The following is a 6,000-nucleotide window of genomic DNA, read 5'->3' on the forward strand; positions in this document are numbered from 1 at the left end:
AACGTGGTGTGCTTCCCGAGTGCTCTAAAAAAATACGAGCTAGTAACTCAATTTACCCACGGCAACAGACACACAGAGACACTGGAGGACTGAAGCACTGTATGAAAAAAAACACACAAATAATTCAGTATTTATGAAAAAGGCCCCAATAGGCTATATGAATCAAACCAGAACTCGCAGCTCGTCTGGTCCTGCCTTGTTTCAGTGTTCTGTGTCCTCGTCAAGCTGAGGCAGACAAATCCTGACACAACTGGAACAATGATTCTGGAGGGGGGGGGGGTTCTCTCACCCGGATCCTGAGAGTGGGAATACATCCATGATGGTCACATGCTGCTTTTTCTATCTATGCCACAGTCAGTCAGTCATTCCCTCCATAGTGGACCCAGTAGCTTGTTGTACCTTCTGTAGCAGGCTAGTAGCCCACCTTCTCTCAGAGGCAGACAAGTACTAGGTGTATAATTGATAGTGCTGGATGAGTAATGCTTCATAAAGGGAAGCACATTACTGGCCTCCTCCACCGCAGCACTGATGCTGAGACGGCTGGGAGGGCCTGAGGAACTGACGTCAAACTAGATTCAAATATTTAACGGAAGGTAACTGATCTGTGGCATTCCATCATCACAGGCTGTATATCTAGCAGCACTGACTGACCTCTCTATCATTTTTTTCTATTGTCATATGAGGTGTGAGACTGTGGATCCACCATGTCGTCATAGTGTGATGTGCGATTTTGGACTAGCAAACAACACATTTTAATTTCAAAAAGGTGCTCTCTACTACAGTGTACAATGCCTTTTCATCAAGGTGAAAATACAAAACGACAAATAAAGTAAACATATGATTATCCACTCTGAGATGTTTTTACACAAACCTTAAACTATAAAGGCTTAGTTTGCTTATGTGTTGAGATGATGGTATAAACTATATAGACTATCACCTTCAGCGAGACTGGGGGAAGGACAAGAGAGCACCGTTACGCCGTGCTTTCAGTCCACCTGATAAGACAATAGAGTAGAGATCTCAGTCAGGCCTTTCAGAAAGCCAGTCAGCCAGGCCTTCCTTTCAGCCCTTCTACCCACTATTAACCAAGCCTGCAGGCGCCTAGCAGTGGGGTGTCTAGGCCTGAGCTCCATACTTAAGTCCCCAGCTTAACCTCCATTCAGACACAAAGCCCCTTAGCCATGGCTATCAGGACCCCGTCCATCCCCGCCGTCACCCTCCGACAACTCCCAATCGGGGTACCCTCCTCTCCGTCCCTTCACCAATTTTACACCCTGGCAGGGCGACGTCCGGGGGTGTCTTTGTGCGCCCGCGAAGAGGCCAAGGTACGGGGGCCGAGAGAACATAGCGGGTCTCCATGGAGATGTACAGGGCGGCTAAGAGCTGGGATGGAATGAGAATATAACACACACATCCATATACACACAGCACACACTCTGGCCTCTGAAATTAAGACTGAACGGAGGGACATACCGACTTGTGTAAATCAAACAATGGAAGCAAGTGTGGAAGCCAATAGTGTGGGGATGGACAGAGAAGGCCCACAGAGATTGCTGTAAGCTAGTGTGCCATATTAGTCGATAAATAGAGAAACACATTCAGAAGAGATGTGTTTATGTACAGACTAACAGACAGATGTATTGAGGACACAAACAGACAGGAAGTAGGGGAGAACGAGGAGCGAGTTAGAGAGATAGTGGAGATGGGGATACCCCTATAAGAGAACTACATTCACTTCACAATGTCGCCTTTTTACCAGTTACATATTGTCAAACTCATCAAAATGACTCCAAACTGTGCAGAAAATATGCATACAATAACTGAACGAAGCTTACGACGATAAAACACTTACATACCCATACACACGAAGATTAAACAAACAAAAAAAGGGAGGAAAATTAGGCCCCCCCCTCCCCCTTCTTCCCTCCCTTTCAGCCTCACTACTGGGCCCCAATTTCAGTTTCACCTTTTCCAACATAGTTTTTGTTCGAACTATGTAATCTTTCAATGGGAAAATCCAAGCGAAAGCTTCAAAACAAAATAAAACAAAAGCAATCATTGCATTTCATTTGGGCGAGATTGAAACGTGGAAGGACGGAGGAAAACATTCCAATGAGAATGAGAGGAAGGAAAGGGTTCTAAAGTCCACACATGGACAGAGACACTTTTTAAAAACAAGAAGAAAGACAAGCAACGCTGAAAACCCTAGAAGACATGGAAAGAGAAACCCATGAGAGATAGATAGAGAAACGTAAAGGACACAAATAATTTCAGAAACACTTAAAAAGAAATGTGTGTGAATAACAAAAGGATGAGAAAAATACCAGCAGAGGTCGGATGAGTCTGGCAATTTTTCCCTCCTTTTCCTGCGTTTTCGGCCCGATTCCACATCGATCATCCCTCGATCCATGTTGCTCTCTTCTTTCTCCCTCTCCTCGTTGCTTTGCCTCTCGTGTTGCAGCCTAACTCCAGTCTTCTCTAGTCCTCTCCCCTCTCTCTCTCCTTTTCTGCCTCCTCATCTCCCTTCACGCAGACACCTTTCTGTTATTTCTTTCCCCTCTTCCTAGATCATTCTTGGAAGAGAGCAGAGGGTTAAAGAAAGAAAAGGTCTGGTGGAAAAGCAGACAGTGTGAAATCAAAGCAGAAAAGGCAGCAGAGTGGAGGCAGGATGTTGGCAAGAGGTACGCTGCTCCTGGCTCTGTGCATGTGATCACACAAGCTGGATCAGCACAGAACCGGTTTCGCCATACACTCGCTAAAGCACAAACACACCACAGCCAGGGAAAAAAGTATTGGTGGTGTAGCGGAGAGAGCTTGGAGAGAGAGAGAAAACGAGGGTGAGAGAGAGGGGAGGGAGTCAGTCATCTAGTGTGTGTGCAAGTGGGGTAGGAATGGAGGAGAGAGCGAGAGAGGGAGGGACAGAGCGAGAGAAATAGAGAAAAGGGGTGGTTCTGAAAGGAATATCTTAGGGGGAGGGTAAGATGAGTGTATAAGTGGAGAGAGGGAAGGGGAGGGGATGGACATTTTTTAAAAGATTTTTCCGTTCACAAATAATTATTTTCTCAAATTTCACCCATTTTTTAGAATGACCCTCATGCTCTCTCCCCCGTCCTCAGCTGCTTTGTCAGTAGTTCAGCCTCTCGCCTTCCCATTTCTCCTTCCCTTCCTCTCTCCCTTTGTCCAACTCAGAAACGTTTCTCTGGTCGTGCACTTGAACTCTGAAAGCTTTCCTCAGTTGATTTCCCCTTTGCTGGCCCCCCAGCACACTCTAAGACACAGCCAGCAGACACAGTCAGCATACACAGTCAGCAGACACAGTCAGCATACACAGTCAGCAGACACAATCAGCATACACAGTCAGCAGACACAGTCAGCAGACACAGCCAGCAGCATACACAGTCAGCATACACAATCAGCATACACAGTCAGCATACACAGTCAGCAGACACAGTCACACACAATCAGCAGACACAGTCAGCATACACAGTCAGCATACACAGTCAGCATACACAGTCAGCAGCATACACAGTCACACACAATCAGCATACACAGTCAGCATACACAATCAGCATACACAGTCAGCAGTCAGCACACAGTCAGCAGACACACATCAGCATACACAGTCAGCATACACAGTCAGCATACACAGTCAGCATACACAGCATACACAGTCAGCAGACACAGTCAGCATACACAGTCAGCATACACAATCAGCATACACAGTCAGCATACACAATCAGCATACACAGTCAGCAGACACAGTCAGCAGACACAGTCAGCAGACACAATCAGCATACACAGTCAGCAGACACAGTCAGCATACACAGTCAGCATACACAGCATACACAGTCAGCATACACAATCAGCATACACAGTCAGCAGACACAGTCAGCAGACACAGTCAGCATACACAGTCAGCATACACAATCAGCATACACAGTCAGCATACACAATCAGCATACACAGTCAGCAGACACAGTCAGCAGACACAGTCAGCAGACACAATCAGCAGACACAGTCAGCATACACAATCAGCATACACAGTCAGCATACACAGTCAGCAGACACAATCAGCATACACAGTCAGCATACACAGTCAGCAGACACAGTCAGCAGACACAGTCAGCATACACAGTCAGCATACACAATCAGCATACACAGTCAGCAGACACAGTCAGCATCAGTCATCAGCATACACAGTCAGCATACACAATCAGCATACACAGTCAGCATACACAATCAGCATACACAGTCAGCAGACACAGTCAGCAGACACAGTCAGCAGACACAATCAGCATACACAGTCAGCAGACACAGTCAGCATACACAATCAGCATACACAATCAGCATACACAGTCAGCAGACACAGTCAGCAGACACAGTCAGCAGACACAATCAGCAGACACAGTCAGCATACACAATCAGCATACAGTCAGCATACACAATCAGCAGACACAGTCAGCATACACAGTCAGCATACACAATCAGCATACACAGTCAGCATACACAATCAGCAGACACAATCAGCATACACAGTCAGCATCAGCATACACAGTCAGCATACACAATCAGCAGACACAGTCAGCATACACAGTCAGCATACACAATCAGCATACACAGTCAGCATACACAATCAGCAGACACAATCAGCATACACAGTCAGCAGACACAATCAGCATACACAGTCAGCATACACAGTCAGCAGATACAGCCAGCAGGCTGGGGGTGCGCTAGTGAGAGGTGCAGACAGAGGAGAGAGCAAGAGTGAGAGAGAAGGAGAAAAATAGAGAGAATGAGAGAGAGAAACAGAGAGAATGAGAAACAGAGATAGAGAAAGGGACTGAGAAAGAGAGAGAGGGACGGAGGGGCAAAAATGGACTGAGAGAACCACAGATTGGGGGAACTACAGATTGGGGGAGGGGAAAAGTTTGTCAAAATGAATTCAAGGTTATGGCTGAGACCAGGTCAACTACTCAGGAAATGTCACTATCTTGGATCATCATGTTGTTAGGATGTCCCTCTACAACATTGAAGTATCGCTTATTTATTTTAATAAAAACTTGATCTTCAAAAACAAAGTGCAATTTAGGACAAAAATACAACTCAAGACCCAAGTTTAAGTTCACAAGTAGTATATTTTCTTATTCATATCCATTTTTCTGTATTTAAGTTAGTGATTTTGCTCAGAAGGCCGGACTGAACAAAACTCTGGTCTCTGACTAAGACTGTGTGTGTGTGTGTGTGTGTGTGTGTGTGTGTGTGTGTGTGTGTGTGTGTGTGTGTGTGTGTGTGTGTGTGTGTGTGTGTGTGTGTGTGTGTGTGTGTGTGTGTGTGTGTGTGTGTGTGTGTGTGTGTGTGTGTGTGTGTGTGTGTGTGTGTGTGTGTACATGTGCGTGTGTGTGTGCGTGCACAGGTGTGTGTGAGAGTACATGAGTTTAGTGTTGACATGATAATCTTTCTGGTGGGAAAAAAGACAATATGCTATATCTATTTGTTGGTTTAAAACTACTAAATGGAATCATACACTGTACAGAAAAGCTATCCTTAACTTGTGAAACAGCACTATATCACCATGGTAACAACTGCTTTTTATGTAAAGGTTTCATCTCAGGGGCACTAGGTGTGTACTTTTACATTCATGTGTTTTGATAAACATGCATATAAAATCAGCCTGTAAAATCAGCCGATGATGATAGGCTCTAACTACGGCTTTGTTGCATACTTCATTCTGATTGGTTGAAGGGTGTTCCACACAGGTACATTATAGAGTGTGTGGATTGGTGCTAAAAAACAGTTGTTGAGGAAAAGCACAGAACACTGCCTGTTCATGGCCAACTACACTCTAATAAAAACAGCAATAGAAAAGAGCAGCATATATCTGTTAGTGGTTCCAATGTTTATTCATACCTGTTGCCTTTTACCACCTTTCCTTCCCATACTGACCATTAAGGGATAAGACTGGGTCAGAGGAACAAGGAACAAGGCTGGAGGATGAAATAA

At 45.1% G+C, this 6,000-nt stretch overlaps 1 long non-coding RNA gene across 1 annotated transcript in view; it reads right to left on the reverse strand.

Moving 5' to 3' along the window:
- LOC135522017 (uncharacterized) overlaps positions 1–2,861 on the reverse strand; it is a 37,966-nt gene extending 35,105 nt beyond the window's left edge. Inside the window, exon 1 of the long non-coding RNA XR_010452635.1 lies at positions 2,325–2,861. This is a non-coding gene — a long non-coding RNA (uncharacterized LOC135522017). The remainder of the gene's footprint in view (positions 1–2,324) is intronic.
- Positions 2,862–6,000: the final 3,139 nt, after the last annotated feature.

This window comes from Oncorhynchus masou, chromosome 30 (assembly GCF_036934945.1).
Source record: "Oncorhynchus masou masou isolate Uvic2021 chromosome 30, UVic_Omas_1.1, whole genome shotgun sequence".
Lineage (NCBI taxonomy): Eukaryota > Metazoa > Chordata > Actinopteri > Salmoniformes > Salmonidae > Oncorhynchus > Oncorhynchus masou.